The sequence below is a fragment of the Thermobia domestica genome, chromosome 9 (genome assembly GCF_964235325.1).
Source record: "Thermobia domestica chromosome 9, izTheDome1.hap1.1, whole genome shotgun sequence".
Taxonomy (NCBI): Eukaryota; Metazoa; Arthropoda; class Insecta; order Zygentoma; family Lepismatidae; genus Thermobia; species Thermobia domestica.
Genome location: NC_137462.1, coordinates 222934881 through 222947027, shown reverse-complemented (window position 1 = coordinate 222947027; position 12147 = coordinate 222934881). Strand labels below are relative to the sequence as shown.

Here is a 12147-nt window from a genome sequence, read left to right as displayed (position 1 = left end):
TGTATATACGGGGCTAATGTGTGCAGATGGACGTTTGTTGTTCATGAAAGTAATCATACGTCAGATGTTTTTAATAATATTGAAAACATCTTTTACAAAGCCTGTAACACATTGTTGGAAATCCCTGAGAAATTGAATCGTTGCAGAATGTTAAGCAGCAAGCAGGGGTGCAGCTGCACTGCAAAAAAAAAAAAAAAAAAAAAAAAAAACTTATTCCTTGTCCACTTTGTTGAAATGATCTGAATATTTTCTTAAAGAAACGTAGCGTTCAGAAAACAATGCTCTGAATAAGTAAATTTCTCCACCAAAAAACGCGAACAGTAAATGAAAAATTGAAGTTGGGGTGCACGTGCATTCAATTGGTGCTACTAGGTTTAAAATGAATGTAAATAAAAGTTTTATATAATTTCAAACTTAGTTTTAAATTCTATATAAGAAGTGCTCTCAAGGTACTCGTATTAGTAACCCCTGAATCAAAAGGCCAGCCTAAAAAAAAATAACTATATGCATGTGATGGAAATGGATGAGAATAAAGTGTAACAGTTTCAAAAGTTTCAATTCTGTAAAAATGCTCCAAAGAACCCTGTCATAGTGTTTCTGAAGTCAACTTAAAAATTTTATATATCTGTTACAAAAAGTAGTTTTTTCTAATTCTCGAAGTTAAAAAAGTTACTTCGGAGTCTGAGGGAGAAGCCCCGAGAGGAGCTTTGGGGACGAAACCCACATGCGTAGAAACATGGAATATGAGGGCCCATACCTACGCTTGGTTCGTCGGTGTCCGGGTCAGGGCTCCTTGCGACGGAATATCAGGGTTCTACGGTAATAGATTTTCACACTATTCTTCCGAGTTCATCCGCAGGTTAGTAAGCACTGTGTTAGCATTTTCTCGAATTACTGGGAAAGAATCCTATTTACAAAATTTTAGCTTGATTTTGCTACATGCAGCGATGTTCATGAGACGATATTTGGTATTGTCTCAGGGTAATGTAGTCTCGTCTCGTTTTCGGGATGTGACGAGATGTGAGAATTGCCCTTTCTCGGGAGCAACACTAAAATTATTCCACATTACTGCTTACTTTTTCATAGCTTTCGTTTTCGAAACAAAGAAATCTATGATCTCTAAATGAGCTAAAAGGAACCGCACGGGTGAACGAAGTATCAAACTCGATTCGACTCGAAAATTGACCTAAAAACTGTGACTAGAATACAGAAAATTTCTCTGCCTCGGCTGAAAATTCGACTCGTGCCCATTCCTACTTGTAGTAATCTGACAGTCTTCTAAGGCTATTCGTGGTATTTCTCGTGCCTTAACCGGCCTCTGGGGCCGCGATTGTGCACCATTTTGTGTAAAAGTAAACACATCACTATTTTGGCAGGATATTCTTAAATATTCACGAATATAACCAGAACTAGGAATTCAGAATACATGTGTGTATGGTTTTGTTCGGAAAGCATGTCCGTGCTGAGGATAATGACGTATAATACACGAGCCACATGACTACACCAGCAAATCAGTTTGTAGTTGTAACTATATTTCGGAATGTGCGTTTTCAGTTCTCCGAGAAGTGTTGAAACCCTTGCAAAATAGTCCAAATTGTTTGAAATTTCAGTTTTCCTGAAATTATTTGTCTTTCCTCAAGAGAGTAACGCATAAATAGGTGATTATATTACGATAATTATCGAACGGTCTATGGACCCTCGAAAACGGACATTTTTCTTGTAAATATACGCTAATAGAAGAATTATTAAGGGAATATTACACATGGCTTTACGCTTTTCTTTAAGTCCAATTCCACTTTGGAACTCTTAAAAGTAACAAGAGAATTTGGCCGTAGAAATAACAATGGAAATGAAGATAGTTTCGAAATTAAACTGTGTAATTTGAATTTCCTTATTTTGTGTTCCATTCTATTATTTTTATATCTGCTCCTTTAAAGAATTATAAATGGGCCACGATAAAACTCTATATTATGAGAATTCAACTAGACAATAATACATTATAATTCATTTTAGAAACAAAGTCAATCTCAAAAGTCGAGATGTGACTACGTGAGATAGCTTAGTGCCGCAACGTAGAATAGTGGTCAAAGTACTTGTTCCAGTTTCTATTCTCGGTAGCATACTAAGCCGTGAATGAAGAACAGGCAAAACGGACCATATCTTTACAGAAACATTATATTATGTAGCTTCGTTTATGAACAAGAACGTCAGATTGCACCTAATAAAATAATCGAAAACTTCCAATTTTATCACTACAAGACGCTATATACCCAGGAATACTTCCTTGTTACCATCTAAGCAAAAATCGTCCGTACTCACCAGCTCGTTTCATTGATTGGTATATTCTTTGCATAGCCTGTTGAAATGGCAGACAAAAAGAGCTGTAAAGCAATAAATCACCTCTAGTTTTCACGTGTCAGTACCTCACTAATATTCTTTTCCTCTTGGGAATTCACTTTACCTGTAGTTTCAACTTATATACGATATACCATAACAAGTAAGCGGAAACGATGTGTTTGTTATGATTTTCAGTAATATTTTTGTTATTTTTTATTTTCAAAATTTAATACCTACCATGTTCCATATTTAGTCAATTATAAACACACAATAATCTCGAGTTGCTTCGTGTAAATAGACAGAAGGCAAACTAGCTGAGAGTAAGCGAAAACTTGCATTGACGCACTGTAGTGTCCATAAATCATGTCTATTTACTGTATAATTGCAGTATCTTTTCTTCTTCACAGAGAGAATGAAAATACTGTAAAGCATATCGAGAATGTGGATTACACTTTATAACCAGCACGAGCCAAAACTATATTTGTAACAAGTTTTGGCTATTTTTGTCTCATGGTAGCTAGCTACCTCAGCCTTTTATAACGGGAGTGATAACAGTGTATAGAAAAATAGTCGAAAACGTTGTTTCATTTAGTCGTCCGTTTTAGACCCCTTGCATATTTTAGTTCATTCCAAGATGGGTCTAAACGCGCCGGAAACGATCCGAATAGACCCATTGGATAAGCCTCGTATCTATCTACCTCTGATTAAGACTAACAAATGGCTACAGCAAACCAAGTGGAGTACTTTGGCTCAATAATATATGGGCAACACGTAGACTTCCAATACTATTTATCGTTTATTTCTTTCGAAATAGAGATTTGATAACTCATAATTCAAGCGTTTTCCAATTGTCTCAAAACACGAGATCGACACCGTAATAGTCAAAATAATTTAAATTGTGAAAGAAATAAGTCATAAATATTATTATGTCACAATATGTGTTTTTGGATTTTTCTCCCTAATTTTCTCTTATAGGGGCGAAAATTGGAAGTTTCGAGTTTTCTCCCTTTACCTGTACTATAAATCATATATATGAGGTATATGTTTAGTTGTTATATACAGGAAGTTGCCTATGGATTTTGAAGAAAAATATCACAAATGAAATGACAATGTGTAATTTCACAAATGGCCCCTAGTTTACTCTCTTTGAGGGTAAATTTCGAGTTTTCGAATTTTTATTATTTACTTGTGTCACAAAAGCTATATATTTGCCAAATTTTAAGTTCCGATATTTACAGCAAATATTCTATAAGCTTTGATGAATGAACGAGTGAGTCATATCCCAAATATATAAGGTTTTCAGGACCCTGTTATTTGTAAATGAATTTGAAATGGAACTTCGAATTTTCAAGGCTGTCGGCTGGTGCAGTTTAGAATAGTAACGCAGTAAATTCTCATTGTATCATCTTCAAGAAAAGATAAATTTGTACATGTGCAGAATAATCCCTGAGTTGCTCCTCGTAACTAGACACACGGCATGCACCAGCTGAAAGTAAGCGTTTTAGACAGCCAGTTGAGACTTTGATCAAATTGGGGGGGGGGGCATCCGCCTTTAGGCTCAGGGCTACAGCCCCCTAAGCCCTCCTTAATCCGGCCTTGATCCGTGGGTAGGAAATGAAATGAAATCATTGAGTTTTATGTCCCACGGTTATGCCGGATAGGCTAAACGAGACGGTGATGGTGAGAAATGAATGAAATGGTGAAATGAAGAAATTGGGAGGAAATAGGAAAATCCTGAGGAAACCCACGTACACGGTGTTTGTCCACCACAAAGTTCATTTGGCGCGAGCTGGGATCGAACCAGGAACCCCAAGCACCAGAGGTGAACGCTCTACCACTAAGCCAATGCGGCCACAAATCCCTGGGTAGGTTTAACAATATTTTAATTTAATTATGCTATATCAATTCCTATTGTTCATAGAACTTTCGTGTGGCCTTAAACTTAAAGTAATTTGACAATAATTGAATTTAAAAAAGCTCAAAATAACTATAGAAGAATATACTCAAAACACAAACTGCACAAAACATAAATTTAGATGAGAAATTAGAGTAAATACTGGCATATTAAGAAACATTAGAAATTTTTAAAGTTGTAAAATTAAGTGCATTAAAAATGTTTACTTTGGATTGGAATTATCATATTTTTTAATAATATAAACAATAACACACAGTGGCGTATTTAGGAGGGTCTTCCGGGCTTAAGCCCTCAGAAATCTTACTTACTATAGTAAAGTAAATTAAATATCTTGCAAAATTTTCACATTTACAGGCAAAGCCCCCCCCGTAAGTTAGCAAAGCCCCTCCCGAAACGAAATCTTAAATACGTTACTGATAACACATACTGCAATTCTCCATTCATTCAATCTATCCTTCTCTCTTTGAATTATAGAATCTGTAAATCCGAGAATGTTAACACAAATAAAAAGCTAGTTGTTATTAATGATCCTATTAGCTATGGTGACTACTGAGGGGTAATCAAAATTCGTATTACAAAATTGCCAATTAAAGAAATACTCATTTTGGAACAGGTTGGCCCCTTTTGTAAGTGCGCATTCATGGTATGGCTTCCACATATAAGGGCACGGTTTCAATGAGATGACATATATCTTTCATGTTTAACTTAAACCAAACATAATAGTGCCCCTTCGTTATTTGATATACATTTAGGCTTTATGCCTAACTTACCATCCATCCAACTGGAAGCTTCCAAATATCTAATTCTTAATTGGGTTGTAGCCAGGGAAGTGTGGGGTAAATGACAAAGTATAAATAAATCATTATGTGATACCTCTAAGAAGCCTGCGGTGATTGGAGCGCGGTGACTAGAAACTGTTTGCCACTAGATGGATTTAAAATACTTTTTCCCAAGTTAAATTTTTTCCTTACCAAAAGCGTAAGAGTAGTGAACTTTGAATGCATACTACAGGTATCTCTTTACTGTTTCATAAGTTGAGACTAATCTAAAACGCTTCAGTGTATCCCGACTTTTTAAATTTTTTTTTTTAGTTGGTAGATCAATTTTCAAGATGTAATATATACATTTTTAATTTTTCCCCAAACTTTTCGCTGGTCTAGTAATTAACACGCGTCCTTGGTTCATTAGATCATGGGTTCGATTCGTGATGAAAGAGTACTTAAATTTTAAAGTATTATGGTCGTTCACATTCCATATTTCACTGTAGATCTACGTCTTATATAGCCTTGGTGCATAAAAGAGATGCTAAACTTCAATAATCATCATAGTCTTTCCCCCACATACTTGTAACCGGTTTGAGTTTTATGAAAGTTGAAACACATTTAGTTTGCAACATCATACTTGAAAAAGGACTTTGACCACATTTCGTGAAAATAGTGGAACTTCCAAAATGATTTTTTTCTACGGAGGTTACTGAATCCTCCCACACTTGATAATAGATGAAACGGGAGAATCCAGAGAAAACCGATGCACACGGTGTTTTTCTATCCCAAATCTGACTTGGCACTAGCCACCATCGAACCAGGAAACGCCACCATAAGCGGTATACCACTTTATCAATAAGATATTTATAAACTATACCGAAAAGATGTCCCAAATTGTAAGTGCTACATCAAGTGTTTAATGTTTTACGTTTCTATTTTAATGTTTTTGTGTATTTATCTTTTTATTTATTAAGTATTCTGAATTACTTGGAATTAAGATGTGTTTTGTTTACTTGGATGACTGTACTTTTAGTGATCTTGGTATAATGGTAGAGTTGGAAACTAGTATAATAATACTTCTCAATTTAAAAAAAAATCCCAAATGAGATGGAAGAAATATAATGGATATATGTAGTTTGATACTATAATGCTACCACAAGCTCTTATGCCATGATTATTGCTATTCTCGTTGCTATAGTGGCTAGCACTCACGACTTTGGTACGTGGGGTCCCGAGTTTGATTCCCGGTTGAAAAAGAACAGAAATTGGAACGCACAAATGTAGTTCGGATTCCACCTCAAACTTTAGATTCAAGTGTCTAATAGCCTTACTGCTGAAAAGAAACACTAAACTTCAAATCACTATCAGATGAGCATAATTTATAAAGTTTCAGTAAACACTCCAAGAAAAGTATGTTGGTAGCACTGATCGTCCTACTTAGACCCCTCCGTCCCATTTAAACCCCTATCGTCCGGCTTAGACCCATTTTTGGTCCTCAATAGACCCATTCGTCCCGTATAGACCCCTTGTGTATTTTCGTGCATTGCAAAAGGGGTCTAAACTGAACGAAAACGTCCGGAATAGACCCATTGCAGCTACCTATCTATCTATCTATCTATCTATCTATCTATCTATCTATCTATCTATCTATCTATCTATCTATATATATATATATATATATATATATATATATATAAATCCTTATATATGTTTTGTATGGAAAAATATCACACAAGTAGATACGTACGCACAAAAAGTATACTGGCGATACATGTAATAGTTGTAGAAATGATCCTAATAAATTCATATTCAAATTGGGAGCATTTCATATGGCAATGGAATTAAAAAAAAAAAAAAAAAAACACTGGTAGTGATCAGTCTTTGAAAAAGACGAAATTCGTTGGGTTGTTCTGACCCCTTAAGCCTCTTTTCCACAACTGATTACACTTCGAAGATGTTATTATTCCCTTGTTTACCTTCATTTTTCTTATTCCCGCGCAAACAAAAGTTTGTATGCGAGTCTACACTCTTCTCATTTCCATACCTTCATTCTCATCGCTGTGATTAATCCGATTGGCTAGAAAAGCATGATTAACTAAGCAAACTTATCTCCATCAAAACTTCGAACATGTATTTCAGAGTTTTACCGTTTCTGATTTTGAAAACGCTCCTGCGTACACTATAAGTGATTACTCGGTACCTTGTGTATAACATTGTCATTTAAATGACATTCTTTAAATGACAAATGACATTAACCATTTTTTTTTTTTTAAGTAGGAGCAAAAATTTGTGATTCTTAGTGAAGCGTTTGTGTTGCGAGCGGGGCGAGCAAGAAAATCTTTAACATCTATTCCTTTGCAAACCGGCAACAATATTGATTTGATAGGGGGCCAATACTTTTTCGGAGCGACGCATCATTATTCATTTCCAATACTTTTCCTTTCTTCTTGTTCGTTCTGGGGCCTCTTGCTTTCAATGTCCCGGCGACCGCCCCGCTTGCTACCCCGTAGCCACGGCTCTGGTATTCGTTGAGAAATTCCAACTTGTTATCTTTAAAAGTGGGAATTTCCAGTGCAAGGCATGCATCATTTAAGTCACTTTTTACATTTTGAAGCTTCATTAAACTATCAAAATAAGGATATCACCTTGTACGACAAGGTATTGTGGGAGACACACCAACAATATGTTTGAAAACTTCGCATGATTTCGGGGATTTCGACTGCAAGTTCTGCAACAGCAGGCGATCTATAATGATGAGGCCACGTAATGCTTATATAACTGTTAGTTTCTAGTATACTATATGCAGGTTCGTAAACTGCGTAATATTTTATTGTGAAAATCAGACCTATTTTGTATTTTGCATATATGGAAAATAACAAAATACACAAAAAAACATATTTCAAATATAAAATACCAAATAGTTTTTGGAAAGGTATTTAAAATATAAAATATAAAATGGTATTTTGTATTTTAAATAGGTATTTGAAATACATTAATTTGAAATAGGTCCCAGCACTGGGTATGACGTAAACATTTTCCTTTATTTTAAGTGAGGTCTAACTTCAACATTTTTTTGTGAGCTTCTCTTTAACCCTAGATTTCTTAAGTTTTACACAAGCAATTACCGGATCCTTTAGTTTTTATCTGAATTTTTTCGGATCTCTTCGTCAACACAGAAGGGGGTTCAGAGGGATTAAAGGGTAAGAAAGGGATATTCCTTGACCAAAAAATCCCACTTTCCTGATTATTGCTGCGCTCGGGTACATGATAGGTACATCTGAGTGGTACTTTCTGAAAGCCTGCTCGATTTTGAACAAAACGACGGACGAATCATCATTCTACGATAATTAGGGACGTGTCAGGGATTTTTTTACATAATATCCTTTTGGTTACTACTGTAATTTGGAACGCTTTGCGCGCTTTTCCCACATGGGAAAATATTTTCCCGTCCTTAGCATTGAAAATAGGAGATTGGAATTTGTCACAAGTAATTAGTACCACTAGAACTATTTTTACAGGTGATTTCCAGATCTATATGTTTACCCCGGGCCGCACCACAGGGCCTCAAAATAGGATGTAAGTTATTTCTTCACAAAAAAACCCACTTTCCTCAACTCTTCCCTCCTTAGGAACGACCGCGGTAATCCTAGCAGATATCTGCTACCTCCACAACAGAAAAATTCCAGGGTTGCCAGTGTATTAAAAGACCAATTATGCATAACCCTGTAACTCACTCAAATCAAACAGGACGCGGTAGTAATTTATATTCTAAAATACACCACCATATTTATATTATAGTCGTGCAGAAGGGCCTTCACGTTATGAATAATTAAATAATCAATTAAAACGAAAATTTAAAAATTCATCATCTTTTCGATTATTGTATCATATATCACAAGTTACCCCAATCGGAACACAATCATCTTGGTATTATTCAATCTACAGAAATATACCTTAATATCTATATTATAGTCTTGTTGAAGCGGCTTTCAGTTTATCACTAATTAATTAATCAATTAAAACGAACAGTCAAAATGTTCCATATTTTCCCATATCTGCTCATATATCACGCGTTACCCCTCTCGGAACACAATCACCTTGGTATCATTCAATCTACAGATACATACCTTCATATCTATATTATAGTCTTGCTGAAGCGGCTTCAGGTTATCACTAATTAATTAATCAATTAAAACGAACAGTCAAAATTTTCCATATTTTCCCATATCTCCTCATATATCACGAGTTACCCCCTTGAAACACAATCATCTTGGTACCATTAAATCTACTAAGTATTCCTTCATATCTATATCATAGTCTTGTTGAAACGGTTTCCTTCATATCTATATCATAATCATGTTGAAACGGTTTTCAGTTTATCACTAATTAATTATTCAATTATAACTAAAAGTCAAAATTTTCCATATTTTCCCATATCTGCTCATATATCACGAGTTACCCCCCTTCAAACAACTCTCTATCCTGTGTGTATTCATTGTTTTCGTCCTTTTTTTCAAACTGGTTTCGCACTTCATCATATTCTTTGAATATATTGGGTAAACGTGCACACATAACTTTTATTTGCATTACATCACCGTCTGCTCCAAATTGGTCAACAAACGTTTTCATTCTTGTAAGGGAAGATTTAACTAGGCCTCTTGTCCTTTTAAGATAATTTATATTTGAATCTATTGCTTGTGATATTTCTACCTGAAGTCCTTATAAAACACACCTTTACACACGTAACAAGAAACAAAAAATATACTTAGCTACGTGACTGCTATATGTCCCCTTTGTTTTTCTTCAGATTTCGATGCACAGATGAATGCGGAGGCGCTTACGTGATAAGTCCACTAGGTCAATTTTGCTTCTCTTTCGTAACACTCACTGTCTTTACACCCACATAGTCAATATGAATGTTTGAATGATTCACTTACTCTTTTTCTTGGCACAACACTTCCTCCATTCGGCATTTGCTTATGTTCTTAAATGTTCGCGATTAACTCAACTGGTAATGGGCACTCTTCTAACAATGGAAACTTCCAATACTTGTTTCTAGTTCTTATTTTAACTTACTAATCGCTGGTTACCAACTAACACTTCAAATCAACCACAAAGTACATGTAACAACTGCACTAGTGTTCATTGCACTTAAATAACAAACTTAACTTTAAAATTCTGGAAGAAATGTGCGTGCCTCGTGCCTTACCCACCGTCTCTCTTCAACACTTTCCATCTTGAATAACAAATGAAATCTAAATTTCGTAGAAACAGTGTTTCCAGCCCTTAAAAATATTACTGAACAATATAAGATTTAACACTTTGGAAGAGTCAATAATGGACCGAGATTTATCCCCTTCACCAATTTATTATAAAAATTGTTAAATACAAACAACTTTGATTACAAAGAGTAAAATAGTGTCTATCTCGTTATATCGAGATCAGAGAAAATAGGTGTTTGCACGGTGACCCTTCTCTCAAGGCAGTCTCCAAGGCGCCTACCGGTTCTGGTGAGTCTTGAGGGATAGCCCTCTCAGCTCAAGGCAGCTTCGCGAGGCTTGGTTGTAGTAAGGACCCTTAGTCCAGTGCGACCTCGGATAAGGATAGGTGTACCCCTAGTCCAGTGCGACTTCACGGCGGTGTAGGTGATTTGATCAGTTGGACGACTGATGGTGGGTCACTTGGTGGTCCGCCTTTTATGTGTCCTCTTCGGGTCCTTCTGTGAGGTCCGTCTTTTTCGGCGATCCTCACTGCCTTTCCTATCGGCTTTTCTTCTGCTCTTCTGTTTATAATCAATAGCACGTGTTGTGTGGACATGTGCTCTTGTCCTGATGTGGGGATCCTTATACCCCCACACTGAAAAAAATAATCCGGAAGATTATTTTGGAGAAAACACATAATTGTTATTAGTGAGAGGTAACTGCACCACAACACTGACAAACTTGAGATACTGTTTAGACACTAGAAAACTCTATGAACATTATACAATACTGGAAAAATCACTATAAGAACACTTGTTGCGAAATATACATATAGTGGGCAGAAGTGATATCACTGTAATTAATAAGTATATACAAGTTCACTGATTGTGGGCATCGGTCGATCTTGTTGGTTATTAAAGTCGGAGTTGATGTAGACGTCGCACTTTGTATGTAGAGTTTGTGTTGGTTTAGATTCTATCTAGATAGTAGGCACCGGTGAAGTGAGTCTTCCTAATGGTAAGGATAAGTGGAGTAGATTAGCCAAGTTTTTGTTTTGTAATGGGACTTGTAATAGATTAGGCACAGATAAGTTATTACTAGAACGAATGAAAGGAGAAGACTCAGTTTTAGTATTTGTAAACTTTTCTGTTTGGAAAAATAGAGAATGTGAATTTCTGGTCACTCTGTATAATGTTGTCAAGAGTCAAATTTTATGAACATAAGGAGAAAAAATGACGTTATAAACATTCATGTACTTCGTATTGAAGAAGCAATATTCGAATCAAGAAAGCATTGTATTTCGACCTTGCAAGGTTTAATGACTTTTGAAACTTAAAAAGAAAGAGAAAAAAATGTTGATCTTTCAGTTTGCGAGTAGAACGGAAATACTAAAGTAGCGAAGTTGAATAACAGAATTTGATTGAGTTTATAATTGGAATAAAGAAGTGCAGATTAATGTCAGTGCATCGTTTCTTTTCTTTTTTTCTTTTGTTTCTTCTGTTGTTGGTCTTTCTTCTGTTCCCGGTAAGTAGGGGGAATTTTGGTAAATTCTTCTTCTTGAATTTGTGCCTCTGTCTTCTTAATTTTGTGTACCCTCAGTTTGGTTTTCGTAAAATGGTTTCAAACGGTCCACAGCGATGTCTTGAAATCTGTGCTTGAATTTAGATGGTAATTCGACTCGATATAAATTTGAATTAAGTTTCTCCCAGATTCGTGCCAAGCCTTCATAGTGAACGGTAAAATGTTCAGGTAAACTAAACTTTCTTGTGGGATAATATACTAAAACAAGGTCCCCTGGATTATAAGTTGTCTGTCTACGGTGCTTATCGAAAAACTGCTTTTGCTTGTTATACTCCTGTTCCAGGTTACTTCGTACTTTATTCCTGATGGTCGCTAGTTTATCAATTTGTATATGTTGCCTTGACTCGAG

At 35.7% G+C, this 12147-nt stretch overlaps 1 protein-coding gene across 1 annotated transcript in view; it reads right to left on the bottom strand.

Moving 5' to 3' along the window:
- tei (irregular chiasm C-roughest protein teiresias) overlaps positions 1-12147 on the bottom strand; it is a 369851-nt gene that overhangs the window by 130663 nt on the left and 227041 nt on the right. The window lies entirely within an intron of this gene.